This window comes from Phalangium opilio, unplaced genomic scaffold, assembly GCF_054372755.1.
Source record: "Phalangium opilio isolate 3A_F unplaced genomic scaffold, DU_Popi_V2 ptg000105l_1, whole genome shotgun sequence".
NCBI classification, from domain to species: domain Eukaryota; kingdom Metazoa; phylum Arthropoda; class Arachnida; order Opiliones; family Phalangiidae; genus Phalangium; species Phalangium opilio.
The window spans coordinates 3,800,848-3,821,599 of record NW_028324207.1 but is presented as its reverse complement, the minus strand read 5'-3'; the positions used below and the strand labels follow the sequence as shown (position 1 = coordinate 3,821,599).

Below are 20,752 nucleotides of genomic sequence, written 5' to 3'. Positions count from 1 at the left end.
CCACTATTTTTTGAGTGGACTCGCTTAAGAGAAGCAGTCGTGGCCGAGTGGTTAAGGCGACAGACTAGAAATCTGTTGGGATATTCCCGCGCAGGTTCGAATCCTGCCGACTGCGATTGAGCAAAGATTTTTTATTTCAATAATACCTTTGGTGGTTTCACAGATTTCTGAGTAGTCTCGGTTAATCGAAGCAGTCGTGGACGAGCGCTTAAGGCGACAGACTCGAAATCTGTTGGGATATTCCCTCGCAGGTTCGATTCCTGCCGACTGCGTTCGAACTAACATACTTTTTCCAATGATAGCTTTAGTAGTTCCACAATTTTTTAGTGGTCTCGGTTAACAGAAGCAGTCGTGGCCGAGTGGTTAAGGCGACAGACTCGAAATCTGTTGGGATATTCCCGCGCTGGTTCGAATCCTGCCGACTGTGTTCGAACAAACATTCTTATTCCAATAAAAGCTTTAGTAGTTCCACACTTTTTTGAGTGGTCTCGGTTAACAGAACCAGTCGTGGCCGAGTTGTCAAGGCGACAGACTAGAAATCTGTTGGGATATTCCCGCGCAGGTTCCAATCCTGCCGACTGCGATTGAGCAAAGATTTTTTATTTCAATAATACCTTTGGTGGTTTCACAGATTTCTGAGTAGTCTCGGTTAATCGAAGCAGTCGTGGACGAGTGGTTAAGGCGACAGACTCGAAATCTGTAGGGATATTCCCGCGCAGGTTCGAATCCTGTCGACTGCGTTCGAGCTAGCATACTTATTCCAATGATAGCTTTAGTAGTTCCACACTTTTTGAGTGGTCTCGGTTATCAGAAGCAGTCGTGGCCGAGTGGTTAAGGCGACAGACTAGAAATCTGTTGGGATATTCCCGCGTAGGTTCGAATCCTGCCGACTGCGATTGAGCAGAGATTTTTTATTTCAATAATGCCTTTAGTAGTTTCACAGATTTTTGAGTGGTCTCAGTTAACAGCAGCAGTCGTGGCCGAGTGGTTAAGGCGACAGACTAGAAATCTGTTGGGATATTCCCGCGCAGGTTCGAATCCTGCCGACTGCGTTCGAGCTAGCATACTTATTCCAATGATAGCTTTAGTAGTTCCACATTTTTTGAGTGGTCTCGGTTATCAGAAGCAGTCGTGGCCGAGTGGTTAAGGCGACAGACTAGAAATCTTTTGGGATATTCCCGCGTAGGTTCGAATCCTGCCGACTGCGATTGAGCAGAGATTTTTTATTTCAATAATGCCTTTAGTAGTTTCACAGATTTTTGAGTGGTCTCAGTTAACAGCAGCAGTCGTGGCCGAGTGGTTAAGGCGACAGACTAGAAATCTGTTGGGATATTCCCGCGCAGGTTCGAATCCTGCCGACTGCGTTCGAGCTAGCATACTTATTCCAATGATAGCTTTAGTAGTTCCACACTTTTTGAGTGGTCTCGGTTATCAGAAGCAGTCGTGGCCGAGTGGTTAAGGCGACAGACTAGAAATCTGTTGGGATATTCCCGCGTAGGTTCGAATCCTGCCAACTGCGATTGAGCAAAGATTTTTTATTTCAATAATGCCTTTAGTAGTTTCACAGATTTTTGAGTGGTCTCAGTTAACAGCAGCAGTCATGGCCGAGTGGTTAAGGCGACAGACTAGAAATCTGTTGGGATATTCCCGCGCAGGTTCGAATCCTGCCGACTGCGATTGAGCAAAGATTTTTTATTTCAATAATACCTTTGGTGATTTCACAGATTTCTGAGTAGTCTCGGTAAATCGAAGCAGTCGTGGACGAGTGCTTAAGGCGACAGACTCGAAATCTGTTGGGATATTCCCTCGCAGGTTCGATTCCTGCCGACTGCGTTCGAACAAACATTCTTATTCCAATAATAGCTTTAGTATTTCCACACTTTTTTAGTGGTATCGGTTAACAGAAGCAGTCGTGGCCGAGTTGTCAAGGCGACAGACTAGAAATCTGTTGGGATATTCCCGCGCAGGTTCCAATCCTGCCGACTGCGATTGAGCAAAGATTTTTTATTTCAATAATACCTTTGGTGGTTTCACAGATTTCTGAGTAGTCTCGGTTAATCGAAGCAGTCGTGGACGAGTGGTTAAGGCGACAGACTCGAAATCTGTAGGGATATTCCCGCGCAGGTTCGAATCCTGTCGACTGCGTTCGAGCTAGCATACTTATTCCAATGATAGCTTTAGTAGTTCCACTCTTTTTGAGTGGTCTCGGTTATCAGAAGCAGTCGTGACCGAGTGGTTACGGCGACAGACTAGAAATCTGTTGGGATATTCCCGCGTAGGTTCGAATCCTGCCGACTGCGATTGAGCAAAGATTTTTTATTTCAATAATGCCTTTAGTAGTTTCACAGATTTTTGAGTGGTCTCAGTTAACAGCAGCAGTCGTGGCCGAGTGGTTAAGGCGACAGGCTAGAAATCTGTTGGGATATTCCCGCGCAGGTTCCAATCCTGCCGACTGCGATTGAGCAAAGATTTTTTATTTCAATAATACCTTTGGTGGTTTCACAGATTTCTGAGTAGTCTCGGTTAATCGAAGCAGTCGTGGACGAGTGCTTAAGGCAACAGACTCGAAATCTGTTGGGATATTCCCTCGCAGGTTGGATTCCTGCCGACTGCGTTCGAACTCACATACTTATTCCAATGATAGCTTTAGTAGTTCCACAATTTTTTAGTGTTCTCGGTTAACAGAAGCGGTCGTGGCCGAGTGGTTAAGGCGACAGACTTGAAATCTGTTGGGATATTCCCGCACAGGTTCGAATCCTGCCGACTGCGTTCGAACAAACATTCTTATTCCAATAATAGCTTTAGTATTTCCACATTTTTTTAGTGGTATCGGTTAACAGAAGCAGTCGTGGCCGAGTTGTCAAGGCGACAGACTAGAAATCTGTTGGGATATTCCCGCGCAGGTTCCAATCCTGCCGACTGCGATTGAGCAAAGATTTTTTATTTCAATAATACCTTTGGTGGTTTCACAGATTTCTGAGTAGTCTCGGTTAATCGAAGCAGTCGTGGACGAGTGCTTAAGGCGACAGACTCGAAATCTGTTGGGATATTCCCTCGCAGGTTGGATTCCTGCCGACTGCGTTCGAACTCACATACTTATTCCAATGATAGCTTTAGTAGTTCCACAATTTTTTAGTGGTCTCGGTTAACAGAAGCAGTCGTGGCCGAGTGGTTAAGGCGACAGACTTGAAATCTGTTGGGATATTCCCGCGCAGGTTCGAATCCTGCCGACTGCGTTCGAACACACATACTTATTCCAATGATAGCTTTAGTAGTTCCACAATTTTTTGAGTGGACTCGCTTAAGGGAAGCAGTCGTGGCCGAGTGGTTAAGGCGACAGACTAGAAATCTGTTGGGATATTCCCGCGCAGGTTCGAATCCTGCCGACTGCGATTGAGCAAAGATTTTTTATTTCAATAATACCTTTGGTGGTTTCACAGATTTCTGAGTAGTCTCGGTTAATCGAAGCAGTCGTGGACGAGCGCTTAAGGCGACAGACTCGAAATCTGTTGGGATATTCCCTCGCAGGTTCGATTCCTGCCGACTGCGTTCGAACTAACATACTTTTTCCAATGATAGCTTTAGTAGTTCCACAATTTTTTAGTGGTCTCGGTTAACAGAAGCAGTCGTGGCCGAGTGGTTAAGGCGACAGACTTGAAATCTGTTGGGATATTCCCGCGCTGGTTCGAATCCTGCCGACTGTGTTCGAACAAACATTCTTATTCCAATAAAAGCTTTAGTAGTTCCACACTTTTTTGAGTGGTCTCGGTTAACAGAACCAGTCGTGGCCTAGTTGTCAAGGCGACAGACTAGAAATCTGTTGGGATATTCCCGCGTAGGTTCGAATCCTGCCGACTGCGATTGAGCAGAGATTTTTTATTTCAATAATGCCTTTAGTAGTTTCACAGATTTTTGAGTGGTCTCAGTTAACAGCAGCAGTCGTGGCCGAGTGGTTAAGGCGACAGACTAGAAATCTGTTGGGATATTCCCGCGCAGGTTCGAATCCTGCCGACTGCGTTCGAGCTAGCATACTTATTCCAATGATAGCTTTAGTAGTTCCACATTTTTTGAGTGGTCTCGGTTATCAGAAGCAGTCGTGGCCGAGTGGTTAAGGCGACAGACTAGAAATCTGTTGGGATATTCCCGCGTAGGTTCGAATCCTGCCGACTGCGATTGAGCAGAGATTTTTTATTTCAATAATGCCTTTAGTAGTTTCACAGATTTTTGAGTGGTCTCAGTTAACAGCAGCAGTCGTGGCCGAGTGGTTAAGGCGACAGACTAGAAATCTGTTGGGATATTCCCGCGCAGGTTCGAATCCTGCCGACTGCGTTCGAGCTAGCATACTTATTCCAATGATAGCTTTAGTAGTTCCACATTTTTTGAGTGGTCTCGGTTATCAGAAGCAGTCGTGGCCGAGTGGTTAAGGCGACAGACTAGAAATCTGTTGGGATATTCCCGCGTAGGTTCGAATCCTGCCGACTGCGATTGAGCAGAGATTTTTTATTTCAATAATGCCTTTAGTAGTTTCACAGATTTTTGAGTGGTCTCAGTTAACAGCAGCAGTCGTGGCCGAGTGGTTAAGGCGACAGACTAGAAATCTGTTGGGATATTCCCGCGCAGGTTCGAATCCTGCCGACTGCGTTCGTGCTAGCATACTTATTCCAATGATAGCTTTAGTAGTTCCACACTTTTTGAGTGGTCTCGGTTATCAGAAGCAGTCGTGGCCGAGTGGTTAAGGCGACAGACTAGAAATCTGTTGGGATATTCCCGCGTAGGTTCGAATCCTGCCGACTGCGATTGAGCAAAGATTTTTTATTTCAATAATGCCTTTAGTAGTTTCACAGATTTTTGAGTGGTCTCAGTTAACAGCAGCAGTCATGGCCGAGTGGTTAAGGCGACAGACTAGAAATCTGTTGGGATATTCCCGCGCAGGTTCGAATCCTGCCGACTGCGATTGAGCAAAGATTTTTTATTTCAATAATACCTTTGGTGGTTTCACAGATTTCTGAGTAGTCTCGGTTAATCGAAGCAGTCGTGGACGAGTGCTTAAGGCGACAGACTCGAAATCTGTTGGGATATTCCCTCGCAGGTTGGATTCCTGCCGACTGCGTTCGAACTCACATACTTATTCCAATGATAGCTTTAGTAGTTCCACAATTTTTTAGTGGTCTCGGTTAACAGAAGCAGTCGTGGCCGAGTGGTTAAGGCGACAGACTTGAAATCTGTTGGGATATTCCCGCGCAGGTTCGAATCCTGCCGACTGCGTTCGAACACACATACTTATTCCAATGATAGCTTTAGTAGTTCCACAATTTTTTGAGTGGACTCGCTTAAGAGAAGCAGTCGTGGCCGAGTGGTTAAGGCGACAGACTAGAAATCTGTTGGGATATTCCCGCGCAGGTTCGAATCCTGCCGACTGCGATTGAGCAAAGATTTTTTATTTCAATAATACCTTTGGTGATTTCACAGATTTCTGAGTAGTCTCGGTAAATCGAAGCAGTCGTGGACGAGTGCTTAAGGCGACAGACTCGAAATCTGTTGGGATATTCCCTCGCAGGTTCGATTCCTGCCGACTGCGTTCGAACTCACATACTTTTTCCAATGATAGCTTTAGTAGTTCCACAATTTTTTAGTGTTCTCGGTTAACAGAAGCGGTCGTGGCCGAGTGGTTAAGGCGACAGACTCGAAATCTGTTGGGATATTCCCGCACAGGTTCGAATCCTGCCGACTGCGTTCGAACAAACATTCTTATTCCAATAATAGCTTTAGTATTTCCACACTTTTTTAGTGGTATCGGTTAACAGAAGCAGTCGTGGCCGAGTTGTCAAGGCGACAGACTAGAAATCTGTTGGGATATTCCCGCGCAGGTTCCAATCCTGCCGACTGCGATTGAGCAAAGATTTTTTATTTCAATAATACCTTTGGTGGTTTCACAGATTTCTGAGTAGTCTCGGTTAATCGAAGCAGTCGTGGACGAGTGGTTAAGGCGACAGACTCGAAATCTGTAGGGATATTCCCGCGCAGGTTCGAATCCTGTCGACTGCGTTCGAGCTAGCATACTTATTCCAATGATAGCTTTAGTAGTTCCACTCTTTTTGAGTGGTCTCGGTTATCAGAAGCAGTCGTGGCCGAGTGGTTACGGCGACAGACTAGAAATCTGTTGGGATATTCCCGCGTAGGTTCGAATCCTGCCGACTGCGATTGAGCAAAGATTTTTTATTTCAATAATGCCTTTAGTAGTTTCACAGATTTTTGAGTGGTCTCAGTTAACAGCAGCAGTTGTGGCCGAGTGGTTAAGGCGACAGGCTAGAAATCTGTTGGGATATTCCCGCACAGGTTCGAATCCTGCCGACTGCGATTGAGCAAAGATTTTTTATTTCAATAATACCTTTGGTGGTTTCACAGATTTCTGAGTAGTCTCGGTTAATCGAAGCAGTCGTGGACGAGTGCTTAAGGCGACAGACTCGAAATCTGTTGGGATATTCCCTCGCAGGTTCGATTCCTGCCGACAGCGTTCGAACTCACATACTTATTCCAATGATAGCTTTAGTAGTTCCACAATTTTTTAGTGGTCTCGGTTAACAGAAGCAGTCGTGGCCGAATGGTTAAGGCGACAGACTAGAAATCTGTTGGGATATTCCCGCGCAGGTTCGAATCCTGCCGACTGCGATTGAGCAAAGATTTTTTATTTCAATAATACCTTTGGAGGTTTCACAGATTTCTGAGTAGTCTCGGTTAATCGAAGCAGTCGTGGACGAGTGCTTAAGGCGACAGACTCGAAATCTGTTGGGATATTCCCTCGCAGGTTGGATTCCTGCCGACTGCGTTCGAACTCACATACTTATTCCAATGATAGCTTTAGTAGTTCCACAATTTTTTAGTGGTCTCGGTTAACAGAAGCAGTCGTGGCCGAGTGGTTAAGGCGACAGACTTGAAATCTGTTGGGATATTCCCGCGCAGGTTCGAATCCTGCCGACTGCGTTCGAACACACATACTTATTCCAATGATAGCTTTAGTAGTTCCACAATTTTTTGAGTGGACTCGCTTAAGAGAAGCAGTCGTGGCCGAGTGGTTAAGGCGACAGACTAGAAATCTGTTGGGATATTCCCGCGCAGGTTCGAATCCTGCCGACTGCGATTGAGCAGAGATTTTTTATTTCAATAATGCCTTTAGTAGTTTCACAGATTTTTGAGTGGTCTCAGTTAACAGCAGCAGTCGTGTCCGAGTGGTTAAGGCGACAGACTAGAAATCTGTTGGGATATTCCCGCGCAGGTTCGAGTCCTGCCGACTGCGATTGAGCAAAGATTTTTTATTTCAATAATACCTTTGGTGGTTTCACAGATTTCTGAGTAGTCTCGGTTAATCGAAGCAGTCGTGGACGAGTGCTTGAGGCGACAGACTCGAAATCTGTTGGGATATTCCCTCGCAGGTTGGATTCCTGCCGACTGCGTTCGAACTCACATACTTATTCCAATGATAGCTTTAGTAGTTCCACAATTTTTTAGTGGTCTCGGTTAACAGAAGCAGTCGTGGCCGAGTGGTTAAGGCGACAGACTTGAAATCTGTTGGGATATTCCCGCGCAGGTTCGAATCCTGCCGACTGCGTTCGAACACACATACTTATTCCAATGATAGCTTTAGTAGTTCCACAATTTTTTGAGTGGACTCGCTTAAGAGAAGCAGTCGTGGCCGAGTGGTTAAGGCGACAGACTAGAAATCTGTTGGGATATTCCCGCGCAGGTTCGAATCCTGCCGACTGCGATTGAGCAAAGATTTTTTATTTCAATAATACCTTTGGTGGTTTCACAGATTTCTGAGTAGTCTCGGTTAATCGCAGCAGTCGTGGACGAGTGCTTAAGGCGACAGACTCGAAATCTGTTGGGATATTCCCTCGCAGGTTCGATTCCTGCCGACTGCGTTCGAACTCACATACTTTTTCCAATGATAGCTTTAGTAGTTCCACAATTTTTTAGTGGTCTCGGTTAACAGAAGCAGTCGTGGCCGAGTGGTTAAGGCGACAGACTTGAAATCTGTTGGGATAATCCCGCGCTGGTTCGAATCCTGCCGACTGTGTTCGAACAAACATTCTTATTCCAATAATAGCTTTAGTAGTTCCACACTTTTTTGAGTGGTCTCGGTTAACAGAAGCAGTCGTGGCCGAGATGTCAAGGCGTTAGACTAGAAATCTGTTGGGATATTCCCGCGCAGGTTCCAATCCTGCCGACTGCGATTGAGCAAAGATTTTTTATTTCAATAATACCTTTGGTGGTTTCACAGATTTCTGAGTAGTCTCGGTTAATCGAAGCAGTCGTGGACGAGTGGTTAAGGCGACAGACTCGAAATCTGTAGGGATATTCCCGCGCAGGTTCGAATCCTGTCGACTGCGTTCGAGCTAGCATACTTATTCCAATGATAGCTTTAGTAGTTCCACTCTTTTTGAGTGGTCTCGGTTATCAGAAGCAGTCGTGGCCGAGTGGTTACGGCGACAGACTAGAAATCTGTTGGGATATTCCCGCGTAGGTTCGAATCCTGCCGACTGCGATTGAGCAAAGATTTTTTATTTCAATAATGCCTTTAGTAGTTTCACAGATTTTTGAGTGGTCTCAGTTAACAGCAGCAGTCGTGGCCGAGTGGTTAAGGCGACAGGCTAGAAATCTGTTGGGATATTCCCGCACAGGTTCGAATCCTGCCGACTGCGATTGAGCAAAGATTTTTTATTTCAATAATACCTTTGGTGGTTTCACAGATTTCTGAGTAGTCTCGGTTAATCGAAGCAGTCGTGGACGAGTGCTTAAGGCGACAGACTCGAAATCTGTTGGGATATTCCCTCGCAGGTTCGATTCCTGCCGACAGCGTTCGAACTCACATACTTATTCCAATGATAGCTTTAGTAGTTCCACAATTTTTTAGTGGTCTCGGTTAACAGAAGCAGTCGTGGCCGAATGGTTAAGGCGACAGACTAGAAATCTGTTGGGATATTCCCGCGCAGGTTCGAATCCTGCCGACTGCGATTGAGCAAAGATTTTTTATTTCAATAATACCTTTGGAGGTTTCACAGATTTCTGAGTAGTCTCGGTTAATCGAAGCAGTCGTGGACGAGTGCTTAAGGCGACAGACTCGAAATCTGTTGGGATATTCCCTCGCAGGTTGGATTCCTGCCGACTGCGTTCGAACTCACATACTTATTCCAATGATAGCTTTAGTAGTTCCACAATTTTTTAGTGGTCTCGGTTAACAGAAGCAGTCGTGGCCGAGTGGTTAAGGCGACAGACTTGAAATCTGTTGGGATATTCCCGCGCAGGTTCGAATCCTGCCGACTGCGTTCGAACACACATACTTATTCCAATGATAGCTTTAGTAGTTCCACAATTTTTTGAGTGGACTCGCTTAAGAGAAGCAGTCGTGGCCGAGTGGTTAAGGCGACAGACTAGAAATCTGTTGGGATATTCCCGCGCAGGTTCGAATCCTGCCGACTGCGATTGAGCAGAGATTTTTTATTTCAATAATGCCTTTAGTAGTTTCACAGATTTTTGAGTGGTCTCAGTTAACAGCAGCAGTCGTGTCCGAGTGGTTAAGGCGACAGACTAGAAATCTGTTGGGATATTCCCGCGCAGGTTCGAGTCCTGCCGACTGCGATTGAGCAAAGATTTTTTATTTCAATAATACCTTTGGTGGTTTCACAGATTTCTGAGTAGTCTCGGTTAATCGAAGCAGTCGTGGACGAGTGCTTGAGGCGACAGACTCGAAATCTGTTGGGATATTCCCTCGCAGGTTGGATTCCTGCCGACTGCGTTCGAACTCACATACTTATTCCAATGATAGCTTTAGTAGTTCCACAATTTTTTAGTGGTCTCGGTTAACAGAAGCAGTCGTGGCCGAGTGGTTAAGGCGACAGACTTGAAATCTGTTGGGATATTCCCGCGCAGGTTCGAATCCTGCCGACTGCGTTCGAACACACATACTTATTCCAATGATAGCTTTAGTAGTTCCACAATTTTTTGAGTGGACTCGCTTAAGAGAAGCAGTCGTGGCCGAGTGGTTAAGGCGACAGACTAGAAATCTGTTGGGATATTCCCGCGCAGGTTCGAATCCTGCCGACTGCGATTGAGCAAAGATTTTTTATTTCAATAATACCTTTGGTGGTTTCACAGATTTCTGAGTAGTCTCGGTTAATCGAAGCAGTCGTGGACGAGTGCTTAAGGCGACAGACTCGAAATCTGTTGGGATATTCCCTCGCAGGTTCGATTCCTGCCGACTGCGTTCGAACTCACATACTTTTTCCAATGATAGCTTTAGTAGTTCCACAATTTTTTAGTGGTCTCGGTTAACAGAAGCAGTCGTGGCCGAGTGGTTAAGGCGACAGACTTGAAATCTGTTGGGATAATCCCGCGCTGGTTCGAATCCTGCCGACTGTGTTCGAACAAACATTCTTATTCCAATAATAGCTTTAGTAGTTCCACACTTTTTTGAGTGGTCTCGGTTAACAGAAGCAGTCGTGGCCGAGATGTCAAGGCGTTAGACTAGAAATCTGTTGGGGTATTCCCGCGCAGGTTCGAATCCTGCCGACTTCGATTGAGCAAAGATTTTTTATTTCAATAATACCTTTGGTGGTTTCACAGATTTCTGAGTAGTCTCGGTTAATCGAAGCAGTCGTGGACGAGTGCTTAAGGCGACAGACTCGAAATCTCTTGGGATATTCCCTCGCAGGTTCGATTCCTGCCGACTGCGTTCGAACTCACATACTTATTCCAATGATAGCTTTAGTAGTTCCACAATTTTTTAGTGTTCTCGGTTAACAGAAGCGGTCGTGGCCGAGTGGTTAAGGCGACAGACTTGAAATCTGTTGGGATATTCCCGCACAGGTTCGAATCCTGCCGACTGCGTTCGAACAAACATTCTTATTCCAATAATAGCTTTAGTATTTCCACACTTTTTAGTGGTATCGGTTAACAGAAGCAGTCGTGGCCGAGTTGTCAAGGCGACAGACTAGAAATCTGTTGGGATATTCCCGCGCAGGTTCCAATCCTGCCGACTGCGATTGAGCAAAGATTTTTTATTTCAATAATACCTTTGGTGGTTTCACAGATTTCTGAGTAGTCTCGGTTAATCGAAGCAGTCGTGGACGAGTGGTTAAGGCGACAGACTCGAAATCTGTAGGGATATTCTCGCGCAGGTTCGAATCCTGTCGACTGCGTTCGAGCTAGCATACTTATTCCAATGATAGCTTTAGTAGTTCCACTCTTTTTGAGTGGTCTCAGTTAACAGCAGCAGTCGTGGCCGAGTGGTTAAGGCGACAGGCTAGAAATCTGTTGGGATATTCCCGCGCAGGTTCGAATCCTGCCGACTGCGATTGAGCAAAGATTTTTTATTTCAATAATACCTTTGGTGGTTTCACAGATTTCTGAGTAGTCTCGGTTAATCGAAGCAGTCGTGGACGAGTGCTTAAGGCGACAGACTCGAAATCTGTTGGGATATTCCCTCGCAGGTTCGATTCCTGCCGACAGCGTTCGAACTCACATACTTATTCCAATGATAGCTTTAGTAGTTCCACAATTTTTTAGTGGTCTCGGTTAACAGAAGCAGTCGTGGCCGTGTGGTTAAGGCGACAGACTAGAAATCTGTTGGGATATTCCCGCGCAGGTTCGAATCCTGCCGACTGCGATTGAGCAAAGATTTTTTATTTCAATAATACCTTTGGAGGTTTCACAGATTTCTGAGTAGTCTCGGTTAATCGAAGCAGTCGTGGACGAGTGCTTAAGGCGACAGACTCGAAATCTGTTGGGATATTCCCTCGCAGGTTGGATTCCTGCCGACTGCGTTCGAACTAACATACTTATTCCAATGATAGCTTTAGTAGTTCCACAATTTTTTAGTGGTCTCGGTTAACAGAAGCAGTCGTGGCCGAGTGGTTAAGGCGACAGACTTGAAATCTGTTGGGATATTCCCGCGCAGGTTCGAATCCTGCCGACTGCGTTCGAACACACATACTTATTCCAATGATAGCTTCAGTAGTTCCACAATTTTTTGAGTGGACTCGCTTAAGAGAAGCAGTCGTGGCCGAGTGGTTAAGGCGACAGACTAGAAATCTGTTGGGATATTCCCGCGCAGGTTCGAATCCTGCCGACTGCGATTGAGCAGAGATTTTTTATTTCAATAATGCCTTTAGTAGTTTCACAGATTTTTGAGTGGTCTCAGTTAACAGCAGCAGTCGTGGCCGAGTGGTTAAGGCGACAGACTAGAAATCTGTTGGGATATTCCCGCGCAGGTTCGAATCCTGCCGACTGCGTTCGAGCTAGCATACTTATTCCAATGATAGCTTTAGTAGTTCCACACTTTTTGAGTGGTCTCGGTTATCAGAAGCAGTCGTGGCCGAGTGGTTAAGGCGACAGACTAGAAATCTGTTGGGATATTCCCGCGTAGGTTCGAATCCTGCCGACTGCGTTTGAGCAAAGATTTTTTATTTCAATAATGCCTTTAGTAGTTTCACAGATTTTTGAGTGGTCTCAGTTAACAGCAGCAGTCGTGGCCGAGTGGTTAAGGCGACAGACTAGAAATCTGTTGGGATATTCCCGCGCAGGTTCGAATCCTGCCGACTGCGATGGAGCAAAGATTTTTTATTTCAATAATACCTTTGGTGGTTTCACAGATTTCTGAGTAGTCTCGGTTAATCGAAGCAGTCGTGGACGAGTGCTTAAGGCGACAGACTCGAAATCTGTTGGGATATTCCCTCGCAGGTTCGATTCCTGCCGACTGCGTTCGAACTCACATACTTTTTCCAATGATAGCTTTAGTAGTTCCACAATTTTTTAGTGGTCTCGGTTAACAGAAGCAGTCGTGGCCGAGTGGTTAAGGCGACAGACTTGAAATCTGTTGGGATATTCCCGCGCTGGTTCGAATCCTGCCGACTGTGTTCGAACAAACATTCTTATTCCAATAATAGCTTTAGTAGTTCCACACTTTTTTGAGTGGTCTCGGTTAACAGAAGCAGTCGTGGCCGAGATGTCAAGGCGTTAGACTAGAAATCTGTTGGGGTATTCCCGCGCAGGTTCGAATCCTGCCGACTTCGATTGAGCAAAGATTTTTTATTTCAATAATACCTTTGGTGGTTTCACAGATTTCTGAGTAGTCTCGGTTAATCGAAGCAGTCGTGGACGAGTGCTTAAGGCGACAGACTCGAAATCTCTTGGGATATTCCCTCGCAGGTTCGATTCCTGCCGACTGCGTTCGAACTCACATACTTATTCCAATGATAGCTTTAGTAGTTCCACAATTTTTTAGTGTTCTCGGTTAACAGAAGCGGTCGTGGCCGAGTGGTTAAGGCGACAGACTTGAAATCTGTTGGGATATTCCCGCACAGGTTCGAATCCTGCCGACTGCGTTCGAACAAACATTCTTATTCCAATAATAGCTTTAGTATTTCCACACTTTTTAGTGGTATCGGTTAACAGAAGCAGTCGTGGCCGAGTTGTCAAGGCGACAGACTAGAAATCTGTTGGGATATTCCCGCGCAGGTTCCAATCCTGCCGACTGCGATTGAGCAAAGATTTTTTATTTCAATAATACCTTTGGTGGTTTCACAGATTTCTGAGTAGTCTCGGTTAATCGAAGCAGTCGTGGACGAGTGGTTAAGGCGACAGACTCGAAATCTGTAGGGATATTCTCGCGCAGGTTCGAATCCTGTCGACTGCGTTCGAGCTAGCATACTTATTCCAATGATAGCTTTAGTAGTTCCACTCTTTTTGAGTGGTCTCAGTTAACAGCAGCAGTCGTGGCCGAGTGGTTAAGGCGACAGGCTAGAAATCTGTTGGGATATTCCCGCGCAGGTTCGAATCCTGCCGACTGCGATTGAGCAAAGATTTTTTATTTCAATAATACCTTTGGTGGTTTCACAGATTTCTGAGTAGTCTCGGTTAATCGAAGCAGTCGTGGACGAGTGCTTAAGGCGACAGACTCGAAATCTGTTGGGATATTCCCTCGCAGGTTCGATTCCTGCCGACAGCGTTCGAACTCACATACTTATTCCAATGATAGCTTTAGTAGTTCCACAATTTTTTAGTGGTCTCGGTTAACAGAAGCAGTCGTGGCCGTGTGGTTAAGGCGACAGACTAGAAATCTGTTGGGATATTCCCGCGCAGGTTCGAATCCTGCCGACTGCGATTGAGCAAAGATTTTTTATTTCAATAATACCTTTGGTGGTTTCACAGATTTCTGAGTAGTCTCGGTTAATCGAAGCAGTCGTGGACGAGTGCTTAAGGCGACAGACTCGAAATCTGTTGGGATATTCCCTCGCAGGTTGGATTCCTGCCGACTGCGTTCGAACTAACATACTTATTCCAATGATAGCTTTAGTAGTTCCACAATTTTTTAGTGGTCTCGGTTAACAGAAGCAGTCGTGGCCGAGTGGTTAAGGCGACAGACTTGAAATCTGTTGGGATATTCCCGCGCAGGTTCGAATCCTGCCGACTGCGTTCGAACACACATACTTATTCCAATGATAGCTTTAGTAGTTCCACAATTTTTTGAGTGGACTCGCTTAAGAGAAGCAGTCGTGGCCGAGTGGTTAAGACGACAGACTAGAAATCTGTTGGGATATTCCCGCGCAGGTTCGAATCCTGCCGACTGCGATTGAGCAAAGATTTTTTATTTCAATAATACCTTTGGTGGTTTCACAGATTTCTGAGTAGTCTCGGTTAATCGAAGCAGTCGTGGACGAGTGCTTAAGGCGACAGACTCGAAATCTGTTGGGATATTCCCTCGCAGGTTCGATTCCTGCCGACTGCGTTCGAACTCACATACTTTTTCCAATGATAGCTTTAGTAGTTCCACAATTTTTTAGTGGTCTCGGTTAACAGAAGCAGTCGTGGCCGAGTGGTTAAGGCGACAGACTTGAAATCTGTTGGGATATTCCCGCACAGGTTCGAATCCTGCCGACTGCGTTCGAACAAACATTCTTATTCCAATAATAGCTTTAGTATTTCCACACTTTTTAGTGGTATCGGTTAACAGAAGCAGTCGTGGCCGAGTTGTCAAGGCGACAGACTAGAAATCTGTTGGGATATTCCCGCGCAGGTTCCAATCCTGCCGACTGCGATTGAGCAAAGATTTTTTATTTCAATAATACCTTTGGTGGTTTCACAGATTTCTGAGTAGTCTCGGTTAATCGAAGCAGTCGTGGACGAGTGGTTAAGGCGACAGACTCGAAATCTGTAGGGATATTCTCGCGCAGGTTCGAATCCTGTCGACTGCGTTCGAGCTAGCATACTTATTCCAATGATAGCTTTAGTAGTTCCACTCTTTTTGAGTGGTCTCAGTTAACAGCAGCAGTCGTGGCCGAGTGGTTAAGGCGACAGGCTAGAAATCTGTTGGGATATTCCCGCGCAGGTTCGAATCCTGCCGACTGCGATTGAGCAAAGATTTTTTATTTCAATAATACCTTTGGTGGTTTCACAGATTTCTGAGTAGTCTCGGTTAATCGAAGCAGTCGTGGACGAGTGCTTAAGGCGACAGACTCGAAATCTGTTGGGATATTCCCTCGCAGGTTCGATTCCTGCCGACAGCGTTCGAACTCACATACTTATTCCAATGATAGCTTTAGTAGTTCCACAATTTTTTAGTGGTCTCGGTTAACAGAAGCAGTCGTGGCCGTGTGGTTAAGGCGACAGACTAGAAATCTGTTGGGATATTCCCGCGCAGGTTCGAATCCTGCCGACTGCGATTGAGCAAAGATTTTTTATTTCAATAATACCTTTGGTGGTTTCACAGATTTCTGAGTAGTCTCGGTTAATCGAAGCAGTCGTGGACGAGTGCTTAAGGCGACAGACTCGAAATCTGTTGGGATATTCCCTCGCAGGTTGGATTCCTGCCGACTGCGTTCGAGCTAGCATACTTATTCCAATGATAGCTTTAGTAGTTCCACTCTTTTTGAGTGGTCTCAGTTAACAGCAGCAGTCGTGGCCGAGTGGTTAAGGCGACAGGCTAGAAATCTGTTGGGATATTCCCGCGCAGGTTCGAATCCTGCCGACTGCGATTGAGCAAAGATTTTTTATTTCAATAATACCTTTGGTGGTTTCACAGATTTCTGAGTAGTCTCGGTTAATCGAAGCAGTCGTGGACGAGTGCTTAAGGCGACAGACTCGAAATCTGTTGGGATATTCCCTCGCAGGTTCGATTCCTGCCGACAGCGTTCGAACTCACATACTTATTCCAATGATAGCTTTAGTAGTTCCACAATTTTTTAGTGGTCTCGGTTAACAGAAGCAGTCGTGGCCGTGTGGTTAAGGCGACAGACTAGAAATCTGTTGGGATATTCCCGCGCAGGTTCGAATCCTGCCGACTGCGATTGAGCAAAGATTTTTTATTTCAATAATACCTTTGGTGGTTTCACAGATTTCTGAGTAGTCTCGGTTAATCGAAGCAGTCGTGGACGAGTGCTTAAGGCGACAGACTCGAAATCTGTTGGGATATTCCCTCGCAGGTTGGATTCCTGCCGACTGCGTTCGAACTAACATACTTATTCCAATGATAGCTTTAGTAGTTCCACAATTTTTTAGTGGTCTCGGTTAACAGAAGCAGTCGTGGCCGAGTGGTTAAGGCGACAGACTTGAAATCTGTTGGGATATTCCCGCGCAGGTTCGAATCCTGCCGACTGCGTTCGAACACACATACTTATTCCAATGATAGCTTTAGTAGTTCCACAATTTTTTGAGTGGACTCGCTTAAGAGAAGCAGTCGTGGCCGAGTGGTTAAGACGACAGACTAGAAATCTGTTGGGATATTCCCGCGCAGGTTCGAATCCTGCCGACTGCGATTGAGCAAAGATTTTTTATTTCAATAATACCTTTGGTGGTTTCACAGATTTCTGAGTAGTCTCGGTTAATCGAAGCAGTCGTGGACGAGTGCTTAAGGCGACAGACTCGAAATCTGTTGGGATATTCCCTCGCAGGTTCGATTCCTGCCGACTGCGTTCGAACTAACATACTTATTCCAATGATAGCTTTAGTAGTTCCACAATTTTTTAGTGGTCTCGGTTAACAGAAGCAGTCGTGGCCGAGTGGTTAAGGCGACAGACTTGAAATCTGTTGGGATATTCCCGCGCAGGTTCGAATCCTGCCGACTGCGTTCGAACACACATACTTATTCCAATGATAGCTTTAGTAGTTCCACAATTTTTTGAGTGGACTCGCTTAAGAGAAGCAGTCGTGGCCGAGTGGTTAAGACGACAGACTAGAAATCTGTTGGGATATTCCCGCGCAGGTTCGAATCCTGCCGACTGCGATTGAGCAAAGATTTTTTATTTCAATAATACCTTTGGTGGTTTCACAGATTTCTGAGTAGTCTCGGTTAATCGAAGCAGTCGTGGACGAGTGCTTAAGGCGACAGACTCGAAATCTGTTGGGATATTCCCTCGCAGGTTCGATTCCTGCCGACTGCGTTCGAACTCACATACTTTTTCCAATGATAGCTTTAGTAGTTCCACAATTTTTTAGTGGTCTCGGTTAACAGAAGCAGTCGTGGCCGAGTGGTTAAGGCGACAGACTTGAAATCTGTTGGGATATTCCCGCGCTGGTTCGAATCCTGCCGACTGTGTTCGAACAAACATTCTTATTCCAATAATAGCTTTAGTAGTTCCACACTTTTTTGAGTGGTCTCGGTTAACAGAAGCAGTCGTGGCCGAGTTGTCAAGGCGACAGACTAGAAATCTGTTGGGGTATTCCCGCGCAGGTTCGAATCCTGCCGACTGCGATTGAGCAAAGATTTTTTTATTTCAATAATACCTTTGGTGGTTTCACAGATTTCTGAGTAGTCTCGGTTAATCGAAGCAGTCGTGGACGAGTGGTTAAGGCGACAGACTCGAAATCTGTAGGGATATTCCCGCGCAGGTTCGAATCCTGTCGACTGCGTTCGAGCTAGCATACTTATTCCAATGATAGCTTTAGTAGTTCCACACTTTTTGAGTGGTCTCGGTTAACAGAAGCAGTCGTGGCCGAGTGGTTAAGGCGACAGACTAGAAATCTGTTGGGATATTCCCGCGCAGGTTCGAATCCTGCCGACTGCGATTGAGCAAAGATTTTTTATTTCAATAATACCTTTGGTGGTTTCACAGATTTCTGAGTAGTCTCGGTTAATCGAAGCCGTCGTGGACGAGTGGTTAAGGCGACAGACTCGAAATCTGTAGCGATATTCCCGCGCAGGTTCGAATCCTGCCGAGTGCGTTCGAACTAACATACTTATTCCAATGATAGCTTTAGTAGTTCCACACTTTTTGAGTGGTCTCCGTTAACAGAAGCAGTCGTGGCCGAGTGGTTAAGGCGACAGACTCAAAATCTGTTGGGCTATTCCCGCGCACGTTCTAATCCAGCCGACTGCGTTCGAAATAACATGCTAATTCCAATGATAGCTTTAGTAGTTCCACAGATTTTTGAGTGGTCTCAGTTAACAGCAGCAGTCGTGGCCGAGTGGTTAAGGCGACAGACTCGAAATCTGTTCGGATATTCCCGCGCAGGTTCGAATCCTGCCGATTGCGATTGAGCAAAGATTTTTTATTTCAATAATACCTTCAGTAGTTTCACAGATTTTTGAGTGGTCTCAGTTAACAGCAGCAGTCGTGGCCGAGTGGTTAAGGCGACAGACTCGAAATCTGTTGGGATATTTACGCGCAGGTTTGAATCCTGCCGACTGCGTTCGAACTCACATACTTATTCCAATGATAGCTTTAGTAGTTCCACAATTTTTTAGTGGTCTCGGTTAACAGAAGCAGTCGTGGCCAAGTGGTTAAGGCGACAGACTTGAAATCTGTTGGGATACTCCCGCGCAGGTTCGAATCCTGCCGACTGCGTTCGAACACACATACTTATTCCAATGATAGCTTTAGTAGTTCCACAATTTTTTGAGTGGACTAGGCTAACAGAAGCAGTCGTGGCCGAGTGGTTAAGGCGACAGACTAGAAATCTGTTGGGATATTCCCGCGCAGGTTCGATTCCTGCCGACTGGTTTCGGAATAACATATTTATTCCAATGATAGCTTTAGTAAGTCCACACTTTATTGAGTGGTCTCGGTTCACAGAGGCAGTCGTGGCCGAGGGTTAAGGCGACAGACTTGAAATCTGTTGGGATATTCCCGCGCAGGTTCGAATCCTGCCGACTGCGTTCGAACAAACATTCTTATTCCAATAATAGCTTTAGTAGTTCCACAGTTTTTTGAGTGGTCTCGGTTAACAGAAGCAGTCGTGCCCGAGTGGTTAAGGCGACAGACTAAAAATCTGTTGGGATATTCCCGCGCAGGTTCGAATCCTGCCGAGTGCGTTCGAACTAACATACTTATTCCAATGATAGCTTTAGTAGTTCCACACTTTTTGAGTGGTCTCCGTTAACAGAAGCAGTCGTGGCCGAGTGGTTAAGGCGACAGACTCGAAATCTGTTGGGCTATTCCCGCGCACGTTCGAATCCAGCCGACTGCGTTCGAAATAACATGCTAATTCCAATGATAGCTTTAGTAGTTCCACAGATTTTTGAGTGGTCTCAGTTAACAGCAGCAGTCGTGGCCGAGTGGTTAAGGCGACAGACTCGAAATCTGTTCGGATATTCCCGCGCAGGTTCGAATCCTGCCGACTGCGATTGAGCAAAGATTTTTTATTTCAATAATACCTTTGGTGGTTTCACAGATTTCTGAGTAGTCTCGGTTAATCGAAGCAGTCGCGGACGAGTGCTTAAGGCGACAGACTCGAAATCTGTTGGGATATTCCCTCGCAGGTTGGATTCCTGCCGACTGCGTTCGAACTCACATACTTATTCCAATGATAGCTTTAGTAGTTCAACAATTTTTTAGTGGTCTCGGTTAACAGAAGCAGTCGTGGCCGAGTGGTTAAGGCGACAGACTAGAAATCTGTTGGGATATTCCCGCGCAGGTTCGAATCCTGCCGACTGCGATTGAGCAACGATTTTTTATTTCAATAATACCTTTGGTGGTTTCACAGATTTCTGAGTAGTCTCGGTTAATCGAAGCAGTCGTGGACGAGTGGTTAAGGCGACAGACTTGAAATTTGTAGCGATATTCTCGCGCAGGTTCGAATCCTGCCGAGTGCGTTCGAACTAACATACTTATTCCAATGATAGCTTTAGTAGTTCCACACTTTTTGAGTGGTCTCCGTTAACAGAAGCAGTCGTGGCCGAGTGGTTAAGGCGACAGACTCGAAATCTGTTGGGATATTCCCGCGCAGGTTCGAATCCTGCCGATTGCGATTGAGCAAAGTTTTTTTATTTCAATAATACCTTTAGCAGTTTCCCAGATTTTTGAGTGGTCTCAGTTAACAGCAGCAGTGGTGGCCGAGTGGTTAAGGCGACAGACTCGAAATCTGTTGGGATATTTCCGCGCAAGTTCAAATCCTGCCGACTGCGTTCGAACTCACGTACTTATTTCAATGATATCTTTAGTAGTTCCACAATTTTTTAGTGGTCTCGGTTAACAGAAGCAGTCGTGGCCGAGTGGTTAAGGCGACAGACTTGAAATCTGTTGGGATACTCCCGCGCAGGTTCGAATCCTGCCGACTGCGTTCGAACACAAATACTTATTCCAATGATAGCTTTAGTAGTTCCACAATTTTTTGAGTGGACTCGCTTAACAGAACCAGTCGTGGCCGAGTGGTTAAGGCGACAGACTAGAAATCTGTTGGGATATTCCCGCGCAGGTTCGAATCCTGCCGACTGCGGTTGAGCAAAGATTTTTTATTTCAATAATACCTTTGGTGGTTTCAC

The 20,752-nt window shown here is 45.7% G+C and overlaps 107 non-coding genes across 107 annotated transcripts; all 107 read left to right on the top strand.

The window, feature by feature from the left end:
• Positions 1 to 33: 33 nt before the first annotated feature.
• On the top strand, positions 34 to 115 carry TRNAS-AGA (transfer RNA serine (anticodon AGA)). The gene has a single exon. It is a non-coding gene; the product is annotated as a tRNA-Ser (tRNA).
• A 75-nt stretch (positions 116 to 190) lies between these two features.
• Positions 191 to 272, top strand: TRNAS-CGA (transfer RNA serine (anticodon CGA)). Its single transcript has one exon. It is a non-coding gene; the product is annotated as a tRNA-Ser (tRNA).
• A 73-nt stretch (positions 273 to 345) lies between these two features.
• On the top strand, positions 346 to 427 carry TRNAS-CGA (transfer RNA serine (anticodon CGA)). Its single transcript has one exon. It is a non-coding gene; the product is annotated as a tRNA-Ser (tRNA).
• A 74-nt stretch (positions 428 to 501) lies between these two features.
• Positions 502 to 583, top strand: TRNAS-AGA (transfer RNA serine (anticodon AGA)). Its single transcript has one exon. It is a non-coding gene; the product is annotated as a tRNA-Ser (tRNA).
• A 75-nt stretch (positions 584 to 658) lies between these two features.
• On the top strand, positions 659 to 740 carry TRNAS-CGA (transfer RNA serine (anticodon CGA)). The gene has a single exon. It is a non-coding gene; the product is annotated as a tRNA-Ser (tRNA).
• A 73-nt stretch (positions 741 to 813) lies between these two features.
• TRNAS-AGA (transfer RNA serine (anticodon AGA)) lies at positions 814 to 895 on the top strand. Its single transcript has one exon. It is a non-coding gene; the product is annotated as a tRNA-Ser (tRNA).
• A 75-nt stretch (positions 896 to 970) lies between these two features.
• TRNAS-AGA (transfer RNA serine (anticodon AGA)) lies at positions 971 to 1,052 on the top strand. Its single transcript has one exon. It is a non-coding gene; the product is annotated as a tRNA-Ser (tRNA).
• Positions 1,053 to 1,125: 73 nt separating this feature from the next.
• TRNAS-AGA (transfer RNA serine (anticodon AGA)) lies at positions 1,126 to 1,207 on the top strand. Its single transcript has one exon. It is a non-coding gene; the product is annotated as a tRNA-Ser (tRNA).
• Positions 1,208 to 1,282: 75 nt separating this feature from the next.
• On the top strand, positions 1,283 to 1,364 carry TRNAS-AGA (transfer RNA serine (anticodon AGA)). Its single transcript has one exon. It is a non-coding gene; the product is annotated as a tRNA-Ser (tRNA).
• A 73-nt stretch (positions 1,365 to 1,437) lies between these two features.
• On the top strand, positions 1,438 to 1,519 carry TRNAS-AGA (transfer RNA serine (anticodon AGA)). The gene has a single exon. It is a non-coding gene; the product is annotated as a tRNA-Ser (tRNA).
• A 75-nt stretch (positions 1,520 to 1,594) lies between these two features.
• On the top strand, positions 1,595 to 1,676 carry TRNAS-AGA (transfer RNA serine (anticodon AGA)). Its single transcript has one exon. It is a non-coding gene; the product is annotated as a tRNA-Ser (tRNA).
• A 75-nt stretch (positions 1,677 to 1,751) lies between these two features.
• Positions 1,752 to 1,833, top strand: TRNAS-CGA (transfer RNA serine (anticodon CGA)). The gene has a single exon. It is a non-coding gene; the product is annotated as a tRNA-Ser (tRNA).
• Positions 1,834 to 1,906: 73 nt separating this feature from the next.
• Positions 1,907 to 1,988, top strand: TRNAS-AGA (transfer RNA serine (anticodon AGA)). Its single transcript has one exon. It is a non-coding gene; the product is annotated as a tRNA-Ser (tRNA).
• Positions 1,989 to 2,063: 75 nt separating this feature from the next.
• On the top strand, positions 2,064 to 2,145 carry TRNAS-CGA (transfer RNA serine (anticodon CGA)). Its single transcript has one exon. It is a non-coding gene; the product is annotated as a tRNA-Ser (tRNA).
• A 73-nt stretch (positions 2,146 to 2,218) lies between these two features.
• Positions 2,219 to 2,300, top strand: TRNAS-AGA (transfer RNA serine (anticodon AGA)). The gene has a single exon. It is a non-coding gene; the product is annotated as a tRNA-Ser (tRNA).
• A 75-nt stretch (positions 2,301 to 2,375) lies between these two features.
• Positions 2,376 to 2,457, top strand: TRNAS-AGA (transfer RNA serine (anticodon AGA)). The gene has a single exon. It is a non-coding gene; the product is annotated as a tRNA-Ser (tRNA).
• Positions 2,458 to 2,687: 230 nt separating this feature from the next.
• TRNAS-UGA (transfer RNA serine (anticodon UGA)) lies at positions 2,688 to 2,769 on the top strand. The gene has a single exon. It is a non-coding gene; the product is annotated as a tRNA-Ser (tRNA).
• A 73-nt stretch (positions 2,770 to 2,842) lies between these two features.
• TRNAS-AGA (transfer RNA serine (anticodon AGA)) lies at positions 2,843 to 2,924 on the top strand. Its single transcript has one exon. It is a non-coding gene; the product is annotated as a tRNA-Ser (tRNA).
• Positions 2,925 to 3,154: 230 nt separating this feature from the next.
• On the top strand, positions 3,155 to 3,236 carry TRNAS-UGA (transfer RNA serine (anticodon UGA)). Its single transcript has one exon. It is a non-coding gene; the product is annotated as a tRNA-Ser (tRNA).
• Positions 3,237 to 3,310: 74 nt separating this feature from the next.
• Positions 3,311 to 3,392, top strand: TRNAS-AGA (transfer RNA serine (anticodon AGA)). The gene has a single exon. It is a non-coding gene; the product is annotated as a tRNA-Ser (tRNA).
• A 75-nt stretch (positions 3,393 to 3,467) lies between these two features.
• Positions 3,468 to 3,549, top strand: TRNAS-CGA (transfer RNA serine (anticodon CGA)). The gene has a single exon. It is a non-coding gene; the product is annotated as a tRNA-Ser (tRNA).
• Positions 3,550 to 3,622: 73 nt separating this feature from the next.
• TRNAS-UGA (transfer RNA serine (anticodon UGA)) lies at positions 3,623 to 3,704 on the top strand. The gene has a single exon. It is a non-coding gene; the product is annotated as a tRNA-Ser (tRNA).
• A 74-nt stretch (positions 3,705 to 3,778) lies between these two features.
• Positions 3,779 to 3,860, top strand: TRNAS-AGA (transfer RNA serine (anticodon AGA)). Its single transcript has one exon. It is a non-coding gene; the product is annotated as a tRNA-Ser (tRNA).
• Positions 3,861 to 3,935: 75 nt separating this feature from the next.
• TRNAS-AGA (transfer RNA serine (anticodon AGA)) lies at positions 3,936 to 4,017 on the top strand. The gene has a single exon. It is a non-coding gene; the product is annotated as a tRNA-Ser (tRNA).
• A 73-nt stretch (positions 4,018 to 4,090) lies between these two features.
• Positions 4,091 to 4,172, top strand: TRNAS-AGA (transfer RNA serine (anticodon AGA)). Its single transcript has one exon. It is a non-coding gene; the product is annotated as a tRNA-Ser (tRNA).
• A 75-nt stretch (positions 4,173 to 4,247) lies between these two features.
• On the top strand, positions 4,248 to 4,329 carry TRNAS-AGA (transfer RNA serine (anticodon AGA)). The gene has a single exon. It is a non-coding gene; the product is annotated as a tRNA-Ser (tRNA).
• A 73-nt stretch (positions 4,330 to 4,402) lies between these two features.
• TRNAS-AGA (transfer RNA serine (anticodon AGA)) lies at positions 4,403 to 4,484 on the top strand. Its single transcript has one exon. It is a non-coding gene; the product is annotated as a tRNA-Ser (tRNA).
• A 75-nt stretch (positions 4,485 to 4,559) lies between these two features.
• Positions 4,560 to 4,641, top strand: TRNAS-AGA (transfer RNA serine (anticodon AGA)). Its single transcript has one exon. It is a non-coding gene; the product is annotated as a tRNA-Ser (tRNA).
• Positions 4,642 to 4,714: 73 nt separating this feature from the next.
• Positions 4,715 to 4,796, top strand: TRNAS-AGA (transfer RNA serine (anticodon AGA)). The gene has a single exon. It is a non-coding gene; the product is annotated as a tRNA-Ser (tRNA).
• Positions 4,797 to 4,871: 75 nt separating this feature from the next.
• On the top strand, positions 4,872 to 4,953 carry TRNAS-AGA (transfer RNA serine (anticodon AGA)). Its single transcript has one exon. It is a non-coding gene; the product is annotated as a tRNA-Ser (tRNA).
• Positions 4,954 to 5,183: 230 nt separating this feature from the next.
• TRNAS-UGA (transfer RNA serine (anticodon UGA)) lies at positions 5,184 to 5,265 on the top strand. Its single transcript has one exon. It is a non-coding gene; the product is annotated as a tRNA-Ser (tRNA).
• A 74-nt stretch (positions 5,266 to 5,339) lies between these two features.
• TRNAS-AGA (transfer RNA serine (anticodon AGA)) lies at positions 5,340 to 5,421 on the top strand. The gene has a single exon. It is a non-coding gene; the product is annotated as a tRNA-Ser (tRNA).
• A 75-nt stretch (positions 5,422 to 5,496) lies between these two features.
• Positions 5,497 to 5,578, top strand: TRNAS-CGA (transfer RNA serine (anticodon CGA)). Its single transcript has one exon. It is a non-coding gene; the product is annotated as a tRNA-Ser (tRNA).
• A 73-nt stretch (positions 5,579 to 5,651) lies between these two features.
• Positions 5,652 to 5,733, top strand: TRNAS-CGA (transfer RNA serine (anticodon CGA)). Its single transcript has one exon. It is a non-coding gene; the product is annotated as a tRNA-Ser (tRNA).
• A 73-nt stretch (positions 5,734 to 5,806) lies between these two features.
• Positions 5,807 to 5,888, top strand: TRNAS-AGA (transfer RNA serine (anticodon AGA)). Its single transcript has one exon. It is a non-coding gene; the product is annotated as a tRNA-Ser (tRNA).
• Positions 5,889 to 5,963: 75 nt separating this feature from the next.
• TRNAS-CGA (transfer RNA serine (anticodon CGA)) lies at positions 5,964 to 6,045 on the top strand. Its single transcript has one exon. It is a non-coding gene; the product is annotated as a tRNA-Ser (tRNA).
• A 73-nt stretch (positions 6,046 to 6,118) lies between these two features.
• Positions 6,119 to 6,200, top strand: TRNAS-AGA (transfer RNA serine (anticodon AGA)). Its single transcript has one exon. It is a non-coding gene; the product is annotated as a tRNA-Ser (tRNA).
• Positions 6,201 to 6,275: 75 nt separating this feature from the next.
• Positions 6,276 to 6,357, top strand: TRNAS-AGA (transfer RNA serine (anticodon AGA)). The gene has a single exon. It is a non-coding gene; the product is annotated as a tRNA-Ser (tRNA).
• Positions 6,358 to 6,587: 230 nt separating this feature from the next.
• On the top strand, positions 6,588 to 6,669 carry TRNAS-AGA (transfer RNA serine (anticodon AGA)). The gene has a single exon. It is a non-coding gene; the product is annotated as a tRNA-Ser (tRNA).
• Positions 6,670 to 6,899: 230 nt separating this feature from the next.
• On the top strand, positions 6,900 to 6,981 carry TRNAS-UGA (transfer RNA serine (anticodon UGA)). The gene has a single exon. It is a non-coding gene; the product is annotated as a tRNA-Ser (tRNA).
• A 74-nt stretch (positions 6,982 to 7,055) lies between these two features.
• On the top strand, positions 7,056 to 7,137 carry TRNAS-AGA (transfer RNA serine (anticodon AGA)). The gene has a single exon. It is a non-coding gene; the product is annotated as a tRNA-Ser (tRNA).
• A 75-nt stretch (positions 7,138 to 7,212) lies between these two features.
• On the top strand, positions 7,213 to 7,294 carry TRNAS-AGA (transfer RNA serine (anticodon AGA)). The gene has a single exon. It is a non-coding gene; the product is annotated as a tRNA-Ser (tRNA).
• A 230-nt stretch (positions 7,295 to 7,524) lies between these two features.
• Positions 7,525 to 7,606, top strand: TRNAS-UGA (transfer RNA serine (anticodon UGA)). Its single transcript has one exon. It is a non-coding gene; the product is annotated as a tRNA-Ser (tRNA).
• Positions 7,607 to 7,680: 74 nt separating this feature from the next.
• TRNAS-AGA (transfer RNA serine (anticodon AGA)) lies at positions 7,681 to 7,762 on the top strand. Its single transcript has one exon. It is a non-coding gene; the product is annotated as a tRNA-Ser (tRNA).
• A 75-nt stretch (positions 7,763 to 7,837) lies between these two features.
• Positions 7,838 to 7,919, top strand: TRNAS-CGA (transfer RNA serine (anticodon CGA)). The gene has a single exon. It is a non-coding gene; the product is annotated as a tRNA-Ser (tRNA).
• Positions 7,920 to 7,992: 73 nt separating this feature from the next.
• TRNAS-UGA (transfer RNA serine (anticodon UGA)) lies at positions 7,993 to 8,074 on the top strand. Its single transcript has one exon. It is a non-coding gene; the product is annotated as a tRNA-Ser (tRNA).
• Positions 8,075 to 8,305: 231 nt separating this feature from the next.
• Positions 8,306 to 8,387, top strand: TRNAS-CGA (transfer RNA serine (anticodon CGA)). Its single transcript has one exon. It is a non-coding gene; the product is annotated as a tRNA-Ser (tRNA).
• A 73-nt stretch (positions 8,388 to 8,460) lies between these two features.
• TRNAS-AGA (transfer RNA serine (anticodon AGA)) lies at positions 8,461 to 8,542 on the top strand. Its single transcript has one exon. It is a non-coding gene; the product is annotated as a tRNA-Ser (tRNA).
• Positions 8,543 to 8,617: 75 nt separating this feature from the next.
• Positions 8,618 to 8,699, top strand: TRNAS-AGA (transfer RNA serine (anticodon AGA)). Its single transcript has one exon. It is a non-coding gene; the product is annotated as a tRNA-Ser (tRNA).
• Positions 8,700 to 8,929: 230 nt separating this feature from the next.
• Positions 8,930 to 9,011, top strand: TRNAS-AGA (transfer RNA serine (anticodon AGA)). Its single transcript has one exon. It is a non-coding gene; the product is annotated as a tRNA-Ser (tRNA).
• A 230-nt stretch (positions 9,012 to 9,241) lies between these two features.
• On the top strand, positions 9,242 to 9,323 carry TRNAS-UGA (transfer RNA serine (anticodon UGA)). The gene has a single exon. It is a non-coding gene; the product is annotated as a tRNA-Ser (tRNA).
• Positions 9,324 to 9,397: 74 nt separating this feature from the next.
• On the top strand, positions 9,398 to 9,479 carry TRNAS-AGA (transfer RNA serine (anticodon AGA)). The gene has a single exon. It is a non-coding gene; the product is annotated as a tRNA-Ser (tRNA).
• A 75-nt stretch (positions 9,480 to 9,554) lies between these two features.
• On the top strand, positions 9,555 to 9,636 carry TRNAS-AGA (transfer RNA serine (anticodon AGA)). The gene has a single exon. It is a non-coding gene; the product is annotated as a tRNA-Ser (tRNA).
• Positions 9,637 to 9,866: 230 nt separating this feature from the next.
• Positions 9,867 to 9,948, top strand: TRNAS-UGA (transfer RNA serine (anticodon UGA)). Its single transcript has one exon. It is a non-coding gene; the product is annotated as a tRNA-Ser (tRNA).
• Positions 9,949 to 10,022: 74 nt separating this feature from the next.
• TRNAS-AGA (transfer RNA serine (anticodon AGA)) lies at positions 10,023 to 10,104 on the top strand. Its single transcript has one exon. It is a non-coding gene; the product is annotated as a tRNA-Ser (tRNA).
• A 75-nt stretch (positions 10,105 to 10,179) lies between these two features.
• On the top strand, positions 10,180 to 10,261 carry TRNAS-CGA (transfer RNA serine (anticodon CGA)). Its single transcript has one exon. It is a non-coding gene; the product is annotated as a tRNA-Ser (tRNA).
• Positions 10,262 to 10,334: 73 nt separating this feature from the next.
• On the top strand, positions 10,335 to 10,416 carry TRNAS-UGA (transfer RNA serine (anticodon UGA)). Its single transcript has one exon. It is a non-coding gene; the product is annotated as a tRNA-Ser (tRNA).
• A 386-nt stretch (positions 10,417 to 10,802) lies between these two features.
• TRNAS-UGA (transfer RNA serine (anticodon UGA)) lies at positions 10,803 to 10,884 on the top strand. The gene has a single exon. It is a non-coding gene; the product is annotated as a tRNA-Ser (tRNA).
• Positions 10,885 to 10,956: 72 nt separating this feature from the next.
• On the top strand, positions 10,957 to 11,038 carry TRNAS-AGA (transfer RNA serine (anticodon AGA)). Its single transcript has one exon. It is a non-coding gene; the product is annotated as a tRNA-Ser (tRNA).
• Positions 11,039 to 11,113: 75 nt separating this feature from the next.
• TRNAS-CGA (transfer RNA serine (anticodon CGA)) lies at positions 11,114 to 11,195 on the top strand. The gene has a single exon. It is a non-coding gene; the product is annotated as a tRNA-Ser (tRNA).
• A 73-nt stretch (positions 11,196 to 11,268) lies between these two features.
• On the top strand, positions 11,269 to 11,350 carry TRNAS-AGA (transfer RNA serine (anticodon AGA)). Its single transcript has one exon. It is a non-coding gene; the product is annotated as a tRNA-Ser (tRNA).
• A 230-nt stretch (positions 11,351 to 11,580) lies between these two features.
• TRNAS-AGA (transfer RNA serine (anticodon AGA)) lies at positions 11,581 to 11,662 on the top strand. Its single transcript has one exon. It is a non-coding gene; the product is annotated as a tRNA-Ser (tRNA).
• Positions 11,663 to 11,892: 230 nt separating this feature from the next.
• Positions 11,893 to 11,974, top strand: TRNAS-UGA (transfer RNA serine (anticodon UGA)). The gene has a single exon. It is a non-coding gene; the product is annotated as a tRNA-Ser (tRNA).
• A 74-nt stretch (positions 11,975 to 12,048) lies between these two features.
• Positions 12,049 to 12,130, top strand: TRNAS-AGA (transfer RNA serine (anticodon AGA)). Its single transcript has one exon. It is a non-coding gene; the product is annotated as a tRNA-Ser (tRNA).
• A 75-nt stretch (positions 12,131 to 12,205) lies between these two features.
• Positions 12,206 to 12,287, top strand: TRNAS-AGA (transfer RNA serine (anticodon AGA)). The gene has a single exon. It is a non-coding gene; the product is annotated as a tRNA-Ser (tRNA).
• Positions 12,288 to 12,360: 73 nt separating this feature from the next.
• On the top strand, positions 12,361 to 12,442 carry TRNAS-AGA (transfer RNA serine (anticodon AGA)). The gene has a single exon. It is a non-coding gene; the product is annotated as a tRNA-Ser (tRNA).
• Positions 12,443 to 12,517: 75 nt separating this feature from the next.
• Positions 12,518 to 12,599, top strand: TRNAS-AGA (transfer RNA serine (anticodon AGA)). The gene has a single exon. It is a non-coding gene; the product is annotated as a tRNA-Ser (tRNA).
• A 75-nt stretch (positions 12,600 to 12,674) lies between these two features.
• Positions 12,675 to 12,756, top strand: TRNAS-CGA (transfer RNA serine (anticodon CGA)). The gene has a single exon. It is a non-coding gene; the product is annotated as a tRNA-Ser (tRNA).
• A 73-nt stretch (positions 12,757 to 12,829) lies between these two features.
• TRNAS-UGA (transfer RNA serine (anticodon UGA)) lies at positions 12,830 to 12,911 on the top strand. Its single transcript has one exon. It is a non-coding gene; the product is annotated as a tRNA-Ser (tRNA).
• Positions 12,912 to 13,297: 386 nt separating this feature from the next.
• TRNAS-UGA (transfer RNA serine (anticodon UGA)) lies at positions 13,298 to 13,379 on the top strand. Its single transcript has one exon. It is a non-coding gene; the product is annotated as a tRNA-Ser (tRNA).
• Positions 13,380 to 13,451: 72 nt separating this feature from the next.
• TRNAS-AGA (transfer RNA serine (anticodon AGA)) lies at positions 13,452 to 13,533 on the top strand. The gene has a single exon. It is a non-coding gene; the product is annotated as a tRNA-Ser (tRNA).
• Positions 13,534 to 13,608: 75 nt separating this feature from the next.
• TRNAS-CGA (transfer RNA serine (anticodon CGA)) lies at positions 13,609 to 13,690 on the top strand. The gene has a single exon. It is a non-coding gene; the product is annotated as a tRNA-Ser (tRNA).
• Positions 13,691 to 13,763: 73 nt separating this feature from the next.
• Positions 13,764 to 13,845, top strand: TRNAS-AGA (transfer RNA serine (anticodon AGA)). Its single transcript has one exon. It is a non-coding gene; the product is annotated as a tRNA-Ser (tRNA).
• Positions 13,846 to 14,075: 230 nt separating this feature from the next.
• On the top strand, positions 14,076 to 14,157 carry TRNAS-AGA (transfer RNA serine (anticodon AGA)). Its single transcript has one exon. It is a non-coding gene; the product is annotated as a tRNA-Ser (tRNA).
• Positions 14,158 to 14,387: 230 nt separating this feature from the next.
• Positions 14,388 to 14,469, top strand: TRNAS-UGA (transfer RNA serine (anticodon UGA)). The gene has a single exon. It is a non-coding gene; the product is annotated as a tRNA-Ser (tRNA).
• A 74-nt stretch (positions 14,470 to 14,543) lies between these two features.
• TRNAS-AGA (transfer RNA serine (anticodon AGA)) lies at positions 14,544 to 14,625 on the top strand. Its single transcript has one exon. It is a non-coding gene; the product is annotated as a tRNA-Ser (tRNA).
• A 75-nt stretch (positions 14,626 to 14,700) lies between these two features.
• Positions 14,701 to 14,782, top strand: TRNAS-CGA (transfer RNA serine (anticodon CGA)). Its single transcript has one exon. It is a non-coding gene; the product is annotated as a tRNA-Ser (tRNA).
• Positions 14,783 to 14,855: 73 nt separating this feature from the next.
• On the top strand, positions 14,856 to 14,937 carry TRNAS-UGA (transfer RNA serine (anticodon UGA)). The gene has a single exon. It is a non-coding gene; the product is annotated as a tRNA-Ser (tRNA).
• A 72-nt stretch (positions 14,938 to 15,009) lies between these two features.
• Positions 15,010 to 15,091, top strand: TRNAS-AGA (transfer RNA serine (anticodon AGA)). Its single transcript has one exon. It is a non-coding gene; the product is annotated as a tRNA-Ser (tRNA).
• Positions 15,092 to 15,166: 75 nt separating this feature from the next.
• Positions 15,167 to 15,248, top strand: TRNAS-CGA (transfer RNA serine (anticodon CGA)). The gene has a single exon. It is a non-coding gene; the product is annotated as a tRNA-Ser (tRNA).
• A 73-nt stretch (positions 15,249 to 15,321) lies between these two features.
• Positions 15,322 to 15,403, top strand: TRNAS-AGA (transfer RNA serine (anticodon AGA)). The gene has a single exon. It is a non-coding gene; the product is annotated as a tRNA-Ser (tRNA).
• A 230-nt stretch (positions 15,404 to 15,633) lies between these two features.
• Positions 15,634 to 15,715, top strand: TRNAS-AGA (transfer RNA serine (anticodon AGA)). Its single transcript has one exon. It is a non-coding gene; the product is annotated as a tRNA-Ser (tRNA).
• A 230-nt stretch (positions 15,716 to 15,945) lies between these two features.
• TRNAS-AGA (transfer RNA serine (anticodon AGA)) lies at positions 15,946 to 16,027 on the top strand. The gene has a single exon. It is a non-coding gene; the product is annotated as a tRNA-Ser (tRNA).
• Positions 16,028 to 16,257: 230 nt separating this feature from the next.
• TRNAS-AGA (transfer RNA serine (anticodon AGA)) lies at positions 16,258 to 16,339 on the top strand. The gene has a single exon. It is a non-coding gene; the product is annotated as a tRNA-Ser (tRNA).
• Positions 16,340 to 16,569: 230 nt separating this feature from the next.
• Positions 16,570 to 16,651, top strand: TRNAS-UGA (transfer RNA serine (anticodon UGA)). Its single transcript has one exon. It is a non-coding gene; the product is annotated as a tRNA-Ser (tRNA).
• A 74-nt stretch (positions 16,652 to 16,725) lies between these two features.
• On the top strand, positions 16,726 to 16,807 carry TRNAS-AGA (transfer RNA serine (anticodon AGA)). Its single transcript has one exon. It is a non-coding gene; the product is annotated as a tRNA-Ser (tRNA).
• Positions 16,808 to 16,882: 75 nt separating this feature from the next.
• On the top strand, positions 16,883 to 16,964 carry TRNAS-CGA (transfer RNA serine (anticodon CGA)). The gene has a single exon. It is a non-coding gene; the product is annotated as a tRNA-Ser (tRNA).
• Positions 16,965 to 17,037: 73 nt separating this feature from the next.
• Positions 17,038 to 17,119, top strand: TRNAS-UGA (transfer RNA serine (anticodon UGA)). The gene has a single exon. It is a non-coding gene; the product is annotated as a tRNA-Ser (tRNA).
• A 74-nt stretch (positions 17,120 to 17,193) lies between these two features.
• TRNAS-AGA (transfer RNA serine (anticodon AGA)) lies at positions 17,194 to 17,275 on the top strand. Its single transcript has one exon. It is a non-coding gene; the product is annotated as a tRNA-Ser (tRNA).
• Positions 17,276 to 17,350: 75 nt separating this feature from the next.
• Positions 17,351 to 17,432, top strand: TRNAS-CGA (transfer RNA serine (anticodon CGA)). The gene has a single exon. It is a non-coding gene; the product is annotated as a tRNA-Ser (tRNA).
• A 73-nt stretch (positions 17,433 to 17,505) lies between these two features.
• On the top strand, positions 17,506 to 17,587 carry TRNAS-UGA (transfer RNA serine (anticodon UGA)). Its single transcript has one exon. It is a non-coding gene; the product is annotated as a tRNA-Ser (tRNA).
• A 74-nt stretch (positions 17,588 to 17,661) lies between these two features.
• On the top strand, positions 17,662 to 17,743 carry TRNAS-AGA (transfer RNA serine (anticodon AGA)). Its single transcript has one exon. It is a non-coding gene; the product is annotated as a tRNA-Ser (tRNA).
• Positions 17,744 to 17,819: 76 nt separating this feature from the next.
• On the top strand, positions 17,820 to 17,901 carry TRNAS-CGA (transfer RNA serine (anticodon CGA)). Its single transcript has one exon. It is a non-coding gene; the product is annotated as a tRNA-Ser (tRNA).
• Positions 17,902 to 17,974: 73 nt separating this feature from the next.
• Positions 17,975 to 18,056, top strand: TRNAS-AGA (transfer RNA serine (anticodon AGA)). Its single transcript has one exon. It is a non-coding gene; the product is annotated as a tRNA-Ser (tRNA).
• A 386-nt stretch (positions 18,057 to 18,442) lies between these two features.
• Positions 18,443 to 18,524, top strand: TRNAS-CGA (transfer RNA serine (anticodon CGA)). The gene has a single exon. It is a non-coding gene; the product is annotated as a tRNA-Ser (tRNA).
• Positions 18,525 to 18,599: 75 nt separating this feature from the next.
• On the top strand, positions 18,600 to 18,681 carry TRNAS-CGA (transfer RNA serine (anticodon CGA)). The gene has a single exon. It is a non-coding gene; the product is annotated as a tRNA-Ser (tRNA).
• A 73-nt stretch (positions 18,682 to 18,754) lies between these two features.
• On the top strand, positions 18,755 to 18,836 carry TRNAS-UGA (transfer RNA serine (anticodon UGA)). The gene has a single exon. It is a non-coding gene; the product is annotated as a tRNA-Ser (tRNA).
• Positions 18,837 to 18,910: 74 nt separating this feature from the next.
• Positions 18,911 to 18,996, top strand: TRNAS-AGA (transfer RNA serine (anticodon AGA)). The gene has a single exon. It is a non-coding gene; the product is annotated as a tRNA-Ser (tRNA).
• Positions 18,997 to 19,066: 70 nt separating this feature from the next.
• TRNAS-UGA (transfer RNA serine (anticodon UGA)) lies at positions 19,067 to 19,147 on the top strand. Its single transcript has one exon. It is a non-coding gene; the product is annotated as a tRNA-Ser (tRNA).
• Positions 19,148 to 19,221: 74 nt separating this feature from the next.
• On the top strand, positions 19,222 to 19,303 carry TRNAF-AAA (transfer RNA phenylalanine (anticodon AAA)). Its single transcript has one exon. It is a non-coding gene; the product is annotated as a tRNA-Phe (tRNA).
• Positions 19,304 to 19,376: 73 nt separating this feature from the next.
• Positions 19,377 to 19,458, top strand: TRNAS-CGA (transfer RNA serine (anticodon CGA)). Its single transcript has one exon. It is a non-coding gene; the product is annotated as a tRNA-Ser (tRNA).
• Positions 19,459 to 19,532: 74 nt separating this feature from the next.
• TRNAS-CGA (transfer RNA serine (anticodon CGA)) lies at positions 19,533 to 19,614 on the top strand. The gene has a single exon. It is a non-coding gene; the product is annotated as a tRNA-Ser (tRNA).
• A 230-nt stretch (positions 19,615 to 19,844) lies between these two features.
• TRNAS-AGA (transfer RNA serine (anticodon AGA)) lies at positions 19,845 to 19,926 on the top strand. Its single transcript has one exon. It is a non-coding gene; the product is annotated as a tRNA-Ser (tRNA).
• Positions 19,927 to 20,156: 230 nt separating this feature from the next.
• TRNAS-CGA (transfer RNA serine (anticodon CGA)) lies at positions 20,157 to 20,238 on the top strand. Its single transcript has one exon. It is a non-coding gene; the product is annotated as a tRNA-Ser (tRNA).
• Positions 20,239 to 20,313: 75 nt separating this feature from the next.
• TRNAS-CGA (transfer RNA serine (anticodon CGA)) lies at positions 20,314 to 20,395 on the top strand. Its single transcript has one exon. It is a non-coding gene; the product is annotated as a tRNA-Ser (tRNA).
• A 73-nt stretch (positions 20,396 to 20,468) lies between these two features.
• Positions 20,469 to 20,550, top strand: TRNAS-UGA (transfer RNA serine (anticodon UGA)). The gene has a single exon. It is a non-coding gene; the product is annotated as a tRNA-Ser (tRNA).
• Positions 20,551 to 20,624: 74 nt separating this feature from the next.
• Positions 20,625 to 20,706, top strand: TRNAS-AGA (transfer RNA serine (anticodon AGA)). Its single transcript has one exon. It is a non-coding gene; the product is annotated as a tRNA-Ser (tRNA).
• The last annotated feature ends 46 nt before the right edge of the window (positions 20,707 to 20,752 follow it).